At 44.6% G+C, this 14,852-nt stretch overlaps 1 pseudogene across 1 annotated transcript; it reads right to left on the bottom strand.

Moving 5' to 3' along the window:
• Positions 1–1,581: 1,581 nt before the first annotated feature.
• LOC308298244 (retinoic acid receptor beta-like) lies at positions 1,582–14,525 on the bottom strand (annotated as a pseudogene). Its single transcript has 4 exons — positions 14,505–14,525; positions 13,127–13,331; positions 11,010–11,168; positions 1,582–1,795 (listed from the first exon to the last, which is right to left on the bottom strand). The product of its transcript is annotated as a retinoic acid receptor beta-like (transcript).
• Positions 14,526–14,852: the final 327 nt, after the last annotated feature.

The raw sequence follows: 14,852 nt of genomic DNA, 5'->3' as shown, positions 1-14,852 counted from the left end.
GAGAATAAAAACCCTCTGGACCAGTGTTGTATAGGTGATTTAATGTTTGGGGGGCACACTATTTTAATGATGTCTCACGCACGTTGCTTAACAGCTACACGTTGAGTAAGCAGACCGTTGATATGCAACCCAGGCTCATTCCTAAGTTAAGTGAACATACGGTAAGGGTTGTTTTACACTTAATGCATGTGCGTGCGTGTGCCCCTGCTTAGCTTCACATAGCCAGGCTTACTCATCTGCGAAGAGAAAAGCCTGGTGACAATATGAGGCAGAGACAGTTCTAGGTGGTGGGGCTGAATTCTCCCGGAAGTTGACTATTTTTTCACAGTGCAGTGTCCCTGCAAACGTATTCCCTGCTGAAAAAATCTGGTCTACGTCTCCTGCTTCGTCGGTTGCGCTCGCAATAAACAAAAACATTGATTCAGGCGATGTTACACCTATAAAGAGCGAGTTAAGAGCTACAATCTATTTTTGTTTTTGTTTTCGCTGGGGAATGTAAACAGACCCGCACCGCATGACGTAACTTCCGAACCCATTTAGGCCTGAACACATTATGACGCAATATTTTATGCTTTAACTATTGAAAAATAGCAGATATACAAGCTCACAGCGCGGCACCGAGTGCCGCGCTGCGAGCTTGTAGATCTGCTATTTTAGAAAAATCGTGAAAATTAGATTTTTGACCCGATTACATAAGTGTCTTTTGAATCCTTCTAAGATTTTTTGAAAAAACGATGTTTGTATGTCAACAATCTGGCCAGCCATCGTCAAAGAAAAAGGTCCTTTTCACTCATATGGAGCTCAGTTAGTCTGTTCTTGAGAGACTACTATGTCAGTGGTTCTCAAACCATTTCATGTGAAGGACCTCCAAAATTATATTTATTTGGCCACGGACCCCCATCTCAAAATATTTCGTTCCAGGGACCACCCAGAAGCAAAATTTGAGTTACAAACGTTCGCTTTGAAAATACATATATTCAAAGATTTGCACACATTTTCACGACTTTTAAAAAAATAGCAGATCTACAAGCTCGCAGCGTGGCACTCGGTGCCGCGCTGTGAGCTTGTATATCTGCTATTTTTCAATAGTTAAAGCATAAAATATTGCGTCATAATGTGTTCAGGCCTAAATGGGTTAAACACAGCACTTCCGCTAGAAATATTAGAACCAACCAGAAGGCATATTGTGGCCAGGGTGGCTCCTGCTCCAAAAGATTCGGCACAGCGTTTACCCACGTGACACGACCAATACAACACTGCTCTGGACCCCTCAGCTCATACGAAGCTATTAACCACTTAAACCCCGGCATCCGCATTAGAAAATAGCAGAGCCACAAGCTCACAACGCGCCGTCACGTTTAAGACGCGTTGTCAGCCTGTAGATCGGCTATTTTCAGCGAAGATATGAGTGAAAACAGAAAACGCACACTTGCACAGAGCCCTGAGGGACTCCGGTCAACCAAGTATAGGGTTTAAGTGGTCAAACAACATCAAGCTATGTGGTCATTCTTTTTGAGGGATTTTGCTGGAGGTATTATACTGCGACAGGGTTTTTTTTCTTTTTGTTTAGTTTTGTTTTCTTCACATGAACAATCCTGTGTCTAGGTACTGTGTAGAGAGGGAGAGCATGGCTGGGCTGTGGTTCTGCTCGGCAGGGCCACCGCTCTCCACAGGCTGCTGCTGCTTCTTCTTCTTCTTCTGCTTCTCCAGGTACTCCAGGTCCTCCAGCATCTCCTGGATCAGGGGAGGCATGGAGACAGGGATCTCCATCTGCAGGGTGACCACCGCTCCGCCCCTGCACGCACAAACACAAGCCTGCTTTAGACACAAGTCCTTTAACAGCACTGTTTCCCAAACAGTGGGTCGGGAGTCTTGGGACTCTCGGGAATCAAATTTTCTTTTACTACATTAAATAAAATAAAAAAGTATAGCCTATATATATATATTTTTTTTTAAATAAAAAAATTAAAAACGTTATATCCACGAGTTTCCAACGCCCCATAGTGCATTGCGCAGACGTCTGCACCGAGCTTCCGCCGCCGATTTACAAGCTCACAACGGGTTGCATCTGCGACGCGACGTGAGCTTGTATGTCTGCTGTTAAACCCGGAAGTTTGGTCCCGATGGTCTCCAGTAAACTCCCGCGGAAACTTGTGGATACATTTTAAAAACAAATAATATAAATATAATAAATAAATGAATGAAATAGACAATCTACAAGCTCGTGTAGATCTGTTATTTTCACTAGTTTGGGTCTCGGGCAAACGTCTAATCTCTCTTTCGGGAACCACTGCTTTAACTGTGTCCTACCGCCTACGGCCTACGCCAACAGTTGCTGCGTTGTTGTGATCAGCAGTTGTTGGCACCATCGTAGGATGGAATATATGATGCGAAGGAGTGTAATGACGAAGCGAGTTCGGGGAAGTGTTCTGGAGGTTGCGTGCACTCACGTGGTCGGGACCTGCGCGTCCCGCCCCCTATACAATATATAGGTAGACCTGCCTGTAGGTAAGGTATTGTTGCGCAAGCTACTGCTTGTTGTTAGCCGGCTAGCTTCTAACTTCTGTAAGGATAGCTGTTAGCTGGTAAAACAGCTTGCTAGCCATGTTCTAGGCACAAGTATGGCCCCGTGTGAAAACGTTGCCTCTATTAACAGTAATGTCTCATGTCAGGAGGAATAAATTAATATATAGGTTGCGCGTGTCAGTAAGCGGCATATTATAACTCTATGAATCTACCTAGCAGAGCTTTACGTCTTCACGGAGGAGGTTTACGGTAGCACATACTAAGCGCTGCGTGTGGGAAATGTAGTTCTCTATCATGCCAAGCCTCGGCGTTGTGCTAGAAGTAATAGTCGTATGAACTACACGTCGGGCCAGGAGGAAAGCTTTCGATTCAGGCTTCGTCGCAGCGTGCTTAATCTAGTTAGTATCTGGGGCCTATATTGCTTCTGCCTCTCCTTGGGTTATGTGTATGTTTTGCACTGTCTGGCCCTCGCGGGATGAATGATTAAAACATTAATCGCCGCTCGCTATTATAACTCTATAGCCGCTCGTTTGAGAAGCTATAAAGAATGTCTGTCTGCGTGGGCTCCTGGGAGGAGGAACCCGCTAGCTCATAGGTGCCATAGTTTACGTGCGATCAATGTTTTGCTTCCGCTAACGCAAGTCGTGCCTGTCTGACCTGACGTCACCAGTTGAATCGCTAGTGCATGCAGGGAAACGTAGTCTACTCTAAAGCTAACCATTCTCTTCAGTTTTCAGCATTCATCAGCTGCAGCTCATCAGCTTTTTTCTTCGCATCGCAGGCTATTGGTTAAAGTTGATAAGTTCTAAGTTGTCAGTTGTGCTGCTATATTAAATGCTAAATAAATACGCCAATTGTTGCTGCTGCCGCAGTCGGATACCGTCATGTCTCCGTGGTTTCGGCGGAGGCTAGCTCTACTCAAGCTGCTAATGCTGCTGTTATGGCTGCTAATAATTACAACTGACGCTTCTGCTTGTAGGATGCTGACATCATGTTATCTGTGCAGTTCATGCTCAGTGCCACGTGTCTGATACTAACATTATTTGTATCATTACAGCTCCTGGCTAAAGCACTTCTGGTCCGCTGCAATCGTTACTGCTTCATGTTAAAGCTGCTACCAGTGTATCAGAAGTAAAAGTGATTTAATTTAAATGTCGTTTCAAACTAAGGTTATAGTATTGGGTCACATAGCACACTTTATGTTTTCTTACAGCTCATGCTAAAGCTAATACATGTTGGTTGCTAACATCCTGTTTATTATTTCAGCTCAAGGCCGGAGCGGCTGCAGGCCCACGGCTTCGGCATCAGGTTATCATGGCAGCTTTATGCTAAAGCGGCTACATGTTCCACTAATCATGTTTTACTTTATAGCTTCTTGCTGCGGCTGCTACATGTCTGCTGCTAACATTTCTATATTTTCAGCTCGTGCTGGAGTGGCTGCATAGCTGCTACTGCAGCAGCTAACATAATCTTTATCACTGCAGATCCATGCCGGAGCTGTGGCAGGCCCGCTACTACAGCAGCATTTTGATCATTGCAGCTTCTGGCTAATCTCCTACAGCTTCTGGCTAAGCTCCTACAGGTTCCGCTAACAGTGCGTTTTTCTTCATAGCTTCTTGCTTCGGCTGCCACATGCCTGCTAACAGGTTCTCAGATTCGGGCTGGAGCTGATGCATGGCTGTCGCTACAGCATGTTTGCCATTGCAGCGTCGTGCTGCAGCGGCTGCGTTGTCTATTGACATGTTATTATCTTTATAGCTTCGTCCACGGCTGTAGAATACCATGAGGCCAGTCAGGAGTCGATTAGCACTGCAGAGGGCTTTGCTTCTACAGCATCGGCCATCCCAAGCAAGGCGGTCGTCACGCCTGCCAGCCCACCCGCCGCCTGCCTGCTGCCCGCTAGCCCGCCGCCTGCCTGCTGCCCGCGAGCCCACCCGCCAGCCCGCTGCCCGTGAGCCCACCCGCCTGCCCGCCAGCCCGCCAGCCCACCCACCCGCCAGCCCGCCGTGTCGTGCTAGAAGCTCATGGGGCGCAGGCTCGTCTTCCGGAGGCGCAACACGCCGACGCCGCCATCATGCCGCAAAGGAACCTGGGAACTGCAGTTCCAGCACCAGTGGCGGGAACTCCATTCCTCTCACCAGCAACAGCTATCCTAGAAGCACTGCGGAGCCAGACTCTAGCAGGTAAATAGCAGCGCATTTGCTTGTTCGGTGCTGTTGGGGTTTCAGTCGCTTTAAGCTTGGAAACAATAGGTAGCCTTAGTAAATAGCAGCACATTAGCTTGGTTGGTATATTGGCTTGGCCGCTCTTGCATTGCTTGACTTAAAAGTCAAGATGTGGTTTTGTTGAGTTTCTTATATTACACATCAGCAGACTCTGGAGCAGAACTAATTCACTTTTCCGTCCTTTATTTCCATGCTGAAACATCCGCCTGATGTCTGCCCCCGGCACCCATGACACGAGCCTGGTACGGCATAAAACCGAGAGAGCTGCGGCCTGCCCAACCAGCTGCCCACCTGCACGCCGCCCCCCACCCGGCTACCCGTCCACCCGCATAGCTCTCTCGCTGGACCGGGGCAGTGACAACAGCAGCGCTCCGGGTGCTGTCATCAACCAGGAAATCCTCTAGCCGCCGGGCATCGGCAGCTATGTCCGTTACGTCAGACTCGGCAATCTGAAATCCGGCACGCCCAGCTACCAATGAGCATCAAGCCATGCAACTCGGGACTGAGCGGCTGTGCTACTAGCTCAGGTTTCATAAGGTTACATTATGCCGTTCTGCTTCGGCGTGTACCCGATATGTTTGTGTGTTTATTTGCCGCTGCGCTTCACATGCCTAATATGCAAAGCAAGGTGTTTGCTGGGGTGTCTTTTTAGGTTAATGGCTGCCTCTCTGCTGCGCTTCACATGCATTTTAATATGCAAGCCAAGGTGTCTTTTAGGTTAGATGGGTAAGTTTAACAGTATAAACCAGTGTTATACGCAGTTGCTCCTGCTCAGTATAGCATCGCTAAAATGACACCTACCTTCATTGTTGGTTGGCTGTTGCTAATATTAATACACTTCAGTACTACTGTGTATTTCTATCGCGTTTGCCCATTCTAGTATAGCATAGCGCTCGAGTTCTAGTGTTGGTCGGCGTATCTACACTTTAGTTGCCTCCTGCCCACCGCAGTAATCGCTAAATTGCAGCAGTGCTACCTTCTTCGCCGTTGGTTGGCCTTTGGCAAGCTGCTAATATTAATAAATGTCAGTACTACAGCGTATTTCATTTGCTGTCCATTCTAGTATACGTTTTTATGAATAGTTGCATTGCTCTGCCGCACTCCATTTTCTCTGCAAAGCAAGGTGGTTGCTGGGGTGTCCCTTTAGGTAGGATGTTCTGAGCTGTCCCGCCGCCTTTACTTTAATAACTGAGCTTGGCCTTTCCAGAGTATTGTGTTAGGTAGTTATATAGTTCAGTGCCTCCTGCTCACAGTAAGCGCTAAAAGTACAGCAGCGCCACCTTCCTCAACGTTGGTTGGTCCTTGCACGCTGTTAGTATTCATTAATTCCAGTATTACTGCATATTCATTTGGTATCGCTCTAGAGTATTAAGGTTAGGCAGTTAGTGTAGTTGTGCTCAGCACTAGTCGCCTATTTACAGCAGAGCAACCTTCACCGTTGCTTGGCAGTGGATTCTTAGCTTTTGCTTGTGTTGGGGGTTGTTGTTTTGGGGGGTCTCGGGTAATTGCCTGCAGAGATATGTTAAGCCCACGACGTACACAGCCATACATGTACTTCGCCGTACATGGTACACGTGTGATCGTGGGCCTGCAGGAAATGACCCGAATACAGAATCCATCGCCAAGTTATGCTCCTGCCTAAGTTGCCATAGATGCCTGTTCTTATTCCTAGGCTGTTGGTATGCTGCGGCCTTAGTATAGTATCACAGTATACATGTCATGCATTTGTCGCTCTCCTGCTGCCGTTAGTATGCCTAGTGTATGCTGCTGCTTTATGTATCGTGCTGCTGCCTTCATATCTTGCTGATGTTTATATGCTATGTTGCTGCTGCCATTCTTGTCAATAAAGTATAATCTAACCTAAAGAACACTCCCCTGAAATGATGCGAAGGAGTGTAATGACGAAGCGAGTTCGGGGAAGTGTTCTGGAGGTTGCGTGCACTCACGTGGTCGGGACCTGCGCGTCCCGCCCCCTATACAATATATAGGTAGACCTGCCTGTAGGTAAGGTATTGTTGCGCAAGCTACTGCCCCGCCACCACCCCAGCTCCACCGTAGGTTCTGTGTTAGACCCCGCGGGGGGTCTCGGGTAATTGCCTGCAGAGATATGTTAAGCCCACGACGTACACAGCCATACATGTACTTCGCCGTACATGGTACACGTGTGATCGTGGGCCTGCAGGAAATGACCCGAATACAGAATCCATCGCCAAGTTATGCTCCTGCCTAAGTTGCCATAGATGCCTGTTCTTATTCCTAGGCTGTTGGTATGCTGCGGCCTTAGTATAGTATCACAGTATACATGTCATGCATTTGTCGCTCTCCTGCTGCCGTTAGTATGCCTAGTGTATGCTGCTGCTTTATGTATCGTGCTGCTGCCTTCATATCTTGCTGATGTTTATATGCTATGTTGCTGCTGCCATTCTTGTCAATAAAGTATAATCTAACCTAAAGAACGCTCCCCTGAAATATATTACACAACAAAACACATACACAGAACACAAGGGGTTCAAGTCCATTAACACTTTCACCGCCACGGAGGTCATATGACGTCACGTTTTTACCCCCCCCGCGCTGCCACCGGCGTCATATGACGCCAGAATGTCTTTTTTTTAATTAACACAAGATTAGGAGCATATGTATCACTGACGCTTGGATTCAGCCGTCCTGGGCCCTGGAATGACTAAAATCACCATGGTTACCATTGTGTGGCCAATCAGCTTGTGTTACCTTGTGTTACCATGGTGATTTGGTACATGACCGTCCTCCCCAGGCCTGGGATTGCTGGATGGACGGCATTCACGGAAGGAGCAGCAGCCATGTGTTTGGGGGGGGGGTTTAGTTTAGTGCTTTACTATACTACTGAGGACTACTTCTACAGCCGTTACATGTGATCTGAAAAGTTTTACTGGATCGTCATGGTTCATCGACCAGGCCACCAGGGACCACCGAGCCGCGGCGTCGCAGCGAAAAGAACTGCTATATAAAGTAAGTGGTTGTTGCTAGATTGATTGATTGATATACAGTGGTGTATTGGCGTGTTTGGGGGGGTCGCCGACGTCGCTCCGAGAGCAAGCATGAGATGAGAGATGATTATGCTCATCTCGGATCACAACAGGTGGTCCGCGCGCGGACCACCGATCGAGCAGGGCGTTTAGCTCAGCGGCGTCAGTTCAGAAAAAGCTAAGTTATGGCAACATGACTGGTGTCTTTCACGCGCGCGAGGCTCGCGTGCAAGACACCAGTCATGTTACCATAACTTTACAACAGGCACGATTACAGTACATTTTATTATATTCCCCCTGTAGCCAAGGTATGGCAGCTGCCATAGCTTGCCATACCCAATTGACGCCTCTTTAGCTTAGCTTGGTGAGAAAGGAGGACAGATGCTCCATTTAGTGCAAAACAAACACATCCCAGCAAAACAACCACTATAAGTCACTCGCAAACGTCGCAGTCTGACCAATCCAGCGAGATGGAGATCGAAAAAGAATCCCAGTGGTAATCCTCATTGTATGTTTATAGTTTTATCGTGTTTTATTCTAAAGGTAACCCATCGAAGCGGTGCCAACGTTGTTTGCTAAGCCTGCTCAGATTTCCTCTCTCTCTTCCTCTCTCTCTCCCTCTCTCTCTCTCTCTCTCTCTCTCTCTCTTTTTTTTCCGCTAGATAACCAACTGCGTTAGAATAAACCTTACAGCCATGATACAAGAGAGAAAGTTGGGGAGAGAGAGATTGATTGATTGATTGATTGATTGAAGACTTTATTAGAAGTTTGCATAGGAAAAGTTACAGTTTCATGACGGTACAGTTCACTGGTACAAGGTCTACTAAAAGGAGATCATGAGATCCATGAAAAGACTATGCTTATTTCCATAGTAAACCATTGCAGTATCTCATATAACATTGAATGACAGACGGATAGAACACAGTACTATGCAGTAGATATAGTCAGGAAAAAAGAGGGAAATAAAAAACAGTATAAAAACATACAGTAGGTAAATACAAAGAAGGGATTGATTGATTGATTGATTGATTGATTGAAGACTTTATTAGAAGTTTGCATAGGAAAAGGTACAGTTTCATGACGGTACAGTTCACTGGTACAAGGTCTACTAAAAGGAGAGCCATGAAAATACTAAGCTCATAGTGCCTTGCTGGGCTATGAGCTTGTAGATCGGCTATTAGGCATCATATGTAAATGGCAGATCTACAAGCTCATAGCGCGGTGCCGGGCTATGAGCTTGTAGATCTGCTATTTTGGAAATATATGTACCTGTGTATATAAAATGTATAGCAAATAATTATATATACCTTATGGTAATTATGTTTTTTTTTTCATAATTACTCTTACTTGCAGTTGCCTGGTCTGGATTCTAACATGGTGAAGTTTGTCGCAGTTGGCTTGAATTTGTCAATACAAACATTTCCATATGAATGTACATAAATTTTTATTTAATTTTATGTATTATGACTTTGAATTGCTCAGGGTAGTTTGACCGTTTTAGTTTGAAGTGACTAAAATGATGATTGCAATGGAACACATCTACAACTATACTGAAGTGAAACAGCAATGTAAAGTTTTTTTTTTAATCTTTATCAGAGTTTTTATCTTTATTTTTGAGATGTCTGATGTCTAACTGAAGGCTTGAATAAAAAATCCCAGGTCAAAACACAGTGGATTCTACTCTGTCTCTCCTTCATCCTGGGAAGATGAAAAAAGAGCCTCTGTCAGTCTCCTGGCTTCTTCCACTTTCCTGCCTTATAACTAGACCACGGTACAACTTTTTTTAACTTTTTTTTTTACAGCATTATGGCCGGCACCCTGTTCGTCATTTAGAGGTACTGTGTGTTCTTGTACCATTTACCAATTTGTTTCTAGGGCTTCTGAAAGCTTTTTTCCTTTGACCGCAATTATCTCAGAAAGTAAATTTCTGATGCTCCTTTTTCATCTGTACAGCTTTCGCTCTCCCTCAGGTTTCTCCACAGCAGAACACCACAGCAGGACGAAATTTTTATGGTGAAAGCTAAGGTTCCGACTCTATATTCTCTGAAATTTTTGTCAATTTTCGTACATCCTACCATTTTCAATTTATTCCGTCAAAAATGAATGGCCGTCTATGGTGGCAAGGGTTATACCCTTAAAACCCTTAACATTGTGGCAGTCAAAGTGTTAACAGCACATGATCATGATGATGCGTTATGGTATGCTATATACCAGGGGTTCCCAAACTTTTTTGTCTCAGGGCACCCCATAAATATTTTCTTTAATCCGAGGCACCCCTACATAATAATTTTCACTCCCAGCACCTTATATTTATAGCATATCGTCGTTGTCGGGTGGAAACCTTGTATGTCCAAAACCGTTCGTTTTGTATTTATCATCTATAAAATGTACTAAACTAGTGAAAACAGCAGATCTACAAGCACACTGTGTGCTTGTAGATCGGCTGTTTTCACTAGTTTTGTGCGACAGTCTTGTATGATGAAGCAGGGCTTTGCTTTACCAAATGACGTACAATTGGAGATACAAGGTTTCTGCCCGACAGTGACGATATTTTAGTGATTATGTTGCGAGGAAAACGTTGAGATAATTTTTTTTGAAATGACTGAAAATAACTTGTACTTCAAGTTTAAAATGATACTAAATATTGTTTCAAGTGTCCAAATAAATTCCAAATATTATCAAATGATCTCGCAGCACCCCTGGACTGCCGTCGCGGCACCCCAGGGTGCCCCGTCACCCACTTTGAAAACCCCTGCTATATACTTTGTTACAAACACAGACCTGCATTTAGCATTTAGCAAGTTACAAGATGAAATGCACAGGGAATGACGCATGCAATGACGCATAATGACCACAGGATGGAGTTTGTGTTACATAGCTAGACTCACACTCATTCACATTCATTTACAGCACCAGCTATAGACATAAACATTGGTTCTCTGACTTAGACCAATAAAACTTCCCCAAAACAGACAAAACTATTTTCCAGCTTTTTTTGGGCAAGGAACATGCATGATCATTTCCCCTTGCACCCTTCCAGCAGCCACATTAGTAAATATTATAAGAACATATCATTTTTGTCAGGTGGAAACCTTGTATGTCCAGAACCGTTTTGTATTTATCTTTTTAAAAATGATTTAAACTACTTTTGTGCGACGGCCTTGTATAAGGCTTTACTTTGCGAAAAACATAGTCACATTTAGAATTTGAAGATACAAGGTTTCCGTTAGCTTGCCAGCACGTTATCTCTGACCTTTAGCGCTGATGCTGCGTAGGTCTGTGATCTTCATGAGGGCCTTGGGGAACATGAGGGGCATGCTGGGGCGCCGTTTACGGGAGTAGATCTTCAGAGCCTCCAACAGGGGCTCCTGGAGCACCTCCACCTTGGACGGCTCCTCCAGGTCCTGACGGTCTGTTGACAGTGACAGGACAGCAGCAGTGGTGAAGATTGTGCGAGATAAATAAGCAACCAGGGTCTACCAAAACAAGCCCAAAAGAAGCGACTTGATGACTATACACGAGCTCGCAATGAAGATGGGGCGCCATGACCCCCCCCCCCCCCCCCCCCCCCCCAAAAGAAAACATGATGATCAGGTATTATGATTATACTAAGAGGAAGATTAAAAAAAAGAAGAAAAAAAAAAGTGAATAGAACGTGTTAAAATTACGTTTTTATGTGGCCACACCCAACAGTTCATTAAGTATGCCTGGTTGTCAGGTGGGTGGTCTGGTGACCCAGCTGAAGTTAGCCACACCCACAGTGTTGGGTGAATGGTAAAAGGGGAGGAGATTATTATATGATGTTATTAACGCAAGTGTTTTTCGACTGGGCCTTTTGACTCAAATCAAAAATACACAAGGAAGACATATTTGCATATTATAACCACACCTGGGGGTCATTTAGAGTAATGTTAAATCCGTATACACATAAAAATCACACCCGTGTGAACTGAGCGGTGGTCGTGGAGGCTGCGCAACAGCAAAACTAATATATAATAATAATAATAATTATAATAAAAAATATTTAAAAAATATTTAAAAAAAAAATTATAAAAAAATATATATGGGGGGGGGGGGGGGGGGGGGTGCTTGCTTGTGTGTGAGAGAGAGAGCCATCCATCCATCCATGTCACTCCATGTCATTGCAGTTGATGCTCAGGGCAGACTAGACTCAACAGCACCTCTCTGGTCATCAGAGGTACTTAGGCTACATACGGCTACATACGGACCCACCCACCCACCCACCCACATAGACGGATACACACACGGCCACGCTATGGAGACGGTGTGACCACCGCTCAAAAAAAATGAGAAAGTTAAAAACTATGGCACCACCTCTCTAAAAAGAAATCTAAAAAAGATATTTGGAATATTTACAAAATATTGTACAAAATATATCACTGGCACAACATATTTTCAGATGGGGGTCAGTGCAGTGGACACTGGACAAATGCATTTTCATTTGGGTGTCCTTGACATGAAAATGTTTGCGAACCACTGTTTTAAAAAACATTAGGAAGCAAGCCCAAATAAGCAACTACACTTTAGAAACAAGCGCCCCAAAAAAACCAATCACCAATATGTACAAGCTACGTTTACTGGCTTTACTGGACTTTTAGTGATTCTTGGTTTTCTGCCATTAAAGGTATTTTTAATATGCATATCATTTTCAGACATAAGTATACTTGAGACATTTATATTTCAAAGTAAGTTGAAACCTGAAAAGACTTGATGGGTCATCACTGATGGGACTGTTTTAAGAAAATATCTTTGTGACATTTTGTCTCCTTGATGTTCTAAACATGGGGATCAACAATCTATTCTAGACAATATATACCTGTAATAGAATAGAATAGTTTGATTATAGTACAATCTACTAATAGGCTTGAAAAATATCAACAACTACAGACAATGTTCCTTTGATAAGCTCTGTCTGCATTTAGACAAGCATCTCTCACTGCTTGCTATCCTTCTTAGAGAGAAAGACCTGAAAATACGGAACTAGAAGAGTGTAAGATTACTGGTGAATTTGACATTTGAATTTGAAAGATGATATGTAGGAAAACAAAGTTGTAGGCTTGTGCAGTATGAATGTGTAAAAGATTTAGAACTTATCCTATTACATAATAGTCACGTTGCCATGTTTTTTTTAATCATTTTTTACTGTAACATCACCATGCTTATTTACATTAAACTTGGACTATATCATGATTGGGTAAATGCCTATAGTTGTTTACACCCATATGCTGGAAAGGCAAGCTCCGCCTCTGGCTTACATAACCACGTTGTCTCTACTATCTGAGTGAGTTGAGGACAACATACATTGCAGGACGAACTTGATGAACTATACTTGAATATCAACAGCAGTACCTCCAGAAACCAGGCAGATGGCGCTGAGGAGACCGCTCTCTGTGTCATCCATCTCCAGGGGCAGCAGCTGGCCGGCGAAAGTGAAAACCTGGTCTGTGAGAGGTCCAAATCCAGCATTATGGATCTGGGTGCGAGTCAGGGTCAGCCCATCTGAGAAGGTCATTGTGTCCTGGTCAGGGGTGTAGCGCGTACAGATCCTCAAGATCTACAGGGGAGGCGAGAGACACAATGAGAGAATTGGACAAAAGATTCAAAAAGACAGACCCCCATAAACTGTGAAACTAACCCCTGTCAGGTTCTCATGAACATGTGTGGCCTACAGTCAATGGATCATTTTAGGAAAAAGCATGGTGAGAACCCGGTTTAGACCTCTCTGATTGGAATAAATCTTTTGAAATTCATAATTAAAAGCCTCAAAATATGCATTAACTGTCTGTACGACAGTTTGATATATTCATCCGTTTCTATAGAGGGCAGACAACAGAGGATGAGCCAGATCAACAGTGACAGATGTAACGAGGACAAATATAAGTAGGCAAGAGAAATCAAAGAAAAGAAACAAGTAGGGCAATATGAGACAGATCAGGTTAATCATTATTACATTTACAACAGTAATATTTGTCCCAGCAGCATGCCTCATTAGACAACACCCCCATGGTGTAAAAACAATGTGATAGGGCTTTGATTTTACATTACAATCCCGTGGGGCAACCAGACAGTGGATTGCCATTGGCAGAGACAGAAAGCTTTGATGACAACAGAGGAGGACACAGTCTGCAGTGAACAACAGAGGAAATGCATGCAAGGAAAACAAAAGGAAACCGCATGCGTGCATGACGCAACGAAGGTCTCTGGGGATGAACACTGTTCTACTCGATGTGGGCAGTGTTTTTTAATGACGTCACGCGCACATCGCTTAGCACCTACAGGTCAGTTAACAGGTCAGACAGTGGTGTACTGATATGCATACAGGCGTGTTCTTTTGTTAAATCAGCCTGGTGTGACATTACAGCCTTTGTAAACGTTGTGGAGGTGTGCCAGCCAGTAAACGGGTGCTGTGGGGACCAACACGTGGGCACCGGTCACGAGGACGTCCCACACTAACATACGTGGACGTAATCAAGAATGACGCAGGAGCGCAAAGCACCAACGAGCTGTCTGGATGTATGGAGAACCGGGATGACTGGAAGCGACGATGGAAGGCTCGTCTGAGGACGACCTAGAGAGAGAGTTTTACATCGATGCATGTCCGCAGGGACGTGCACACATAGACACTAGGGGGTGCTAGAGCACCTGCCCTTTTGCCTGCCTGGATCAAGGTGCCCTTTTTATAAAGTTTGATTTTTGTACAGTGTTTGTTTGTTTTGTTGTTTTGTACAGCGTTCAGTATGTAGACCATGGTGACATCGGTCAATTCTGGATTAAAAGCTTCTAATCGTTGTTAATCGATATTCTCAAAGTTGGGTCTGGGAGCTGCATGCGTGATTACATCACACACGGGACGCGTTTCCTTGTTTTGTTAGACCCAGCCAACATGTTGTCTAGGCAGAGGCGTTCTAAAGTCTGGCTGTATATTTCACGACAATGTGCATGTTAATGTCACACTGTCATTGGCTGCACCTGTGTGTGGTGCTAGTTTTGATAATGAGACGTCAGCTTTCCCATCTTCACTGCATGGACAGACATGTTGATGTCTCCCCGTTCTGTCTCCGAGCTAGAGAGTGCC

Source organism: Nannobrachium achirus (assembly GCF_963921795.1).
Source record: "Nannobrachium achirus genome assembly, chromosome: 2".
Lineage (NCBI taxonomy): Eukaryota > Metazoa > Chordata > Actinopteri > Myctophiformes > Myctophidae > Nannobrachium > Nannobrachium achirus.
The sequence above is the reverse complement of the archived record's forward strand: the minus strand, read 5'-3'. Positions and strand labels throughout refer to the sequence as shown.